This window comes from Apteryx rowi, unplaced genomic scaffold (assembly GCF_003343035.1).
Source record: "Apteryx rowi isolate R43461 unplaced genomic scaffold, aptRow1 scaffold_488, whole genome shotgun sequence".
NCBI lineage: Eukaryota > Metazoa > Chordata > Aves > Apterygiformes > Apterygidae > Apteryx > Apteryx rowi.
The window spans coordinates 235,219-235,862 of record NW_020450747.1 but is presented as its reverse complement, the minus strand read 5'-3'; the positions used below and the strand labels follow the sequence as shown (position 1 = coordinate 235,862).

The window sequence follows — 644 nt, the reverse complement described above, 5'->3', positions numbered from 1 at the left end:
CTTTTACAAGCGATGGGAGCAGCGAGGCTTCCCGCCCGGCCGTGTCCCGCGGAGGCAGCCGCGGCCGAGCGCGGCAGCCGGGGAGCGGCCCAGCGGCGGCCGGGGAGGGCCGGCGCGGCCACAGCCGTCCCCCCCCCGGGGCCCGCAGCCGGCGGYGCCAGGAAGCCCCGGGCAGCAGCGCTCGACCTCAAGATGGCGCAGCATGGGGCCGGCCGCGGAACCGCAGCGCCGGCCCCCAGCAAACATGGCGGTGGGCCAAACGCCTTCTTTCTCTTCCTCGGCCCTTCTAGCCATGGCGCTCTATGGTTGGGCGCGTTATGTCTGGGAGAGGAGCGAGAGGGCGCTCTGGCCCGCGYGGCTCTATGGTCGCGCGGCGCGGGGCAGGTCGGGCCGCTGACGGAAGGGGTGGTTCACATGACCCCAGCGCAGCGCGGCGGCTCTGGCTCGGCGCGGTGTGTTCGCGGCCTAGCGGTGCCCCGAGGCCTCCCAGCGCGGCGAGAGACGGCGGCGCCCCCGCTCCCCAGCCCCATCCCCGGCCTGCGCGTGTAGGAGGGGCCGAGGCGGCGCTCCGGACGCGGCTCCTACCCCCCAGTGAAGGAGGGTGAGCGGCGGAGGGCTGCGAGAGAAGGGGGGGGCAGGGAGGG

General features: G+C 75.9%; 1 protein-coding gene across 2 annotated transcripts in view; it reads left to right on the top strand.

Annotated features, from left to right (window-relative positions):
* The first annotated feature begins 321 nt into the window (after positions 1-321).
* Positions 322-644, top strand: part of RBM25 (RNA binding motif protein 25) — a 35,215-nt gene continuing 34,892 nt past the window's right edge. The window contains exon 1 of one of the 2 annotated variants that reach the window (XM_026078751.1): positions 322-601. The gene's annotated coding sequence lies outside the window, so the exon portion shown is untranslated. The remainder of the gene's footprint in view (positions 602-644) is intronic. The other variant, XM_026078753.1, reaches the window with a different exon arrangement.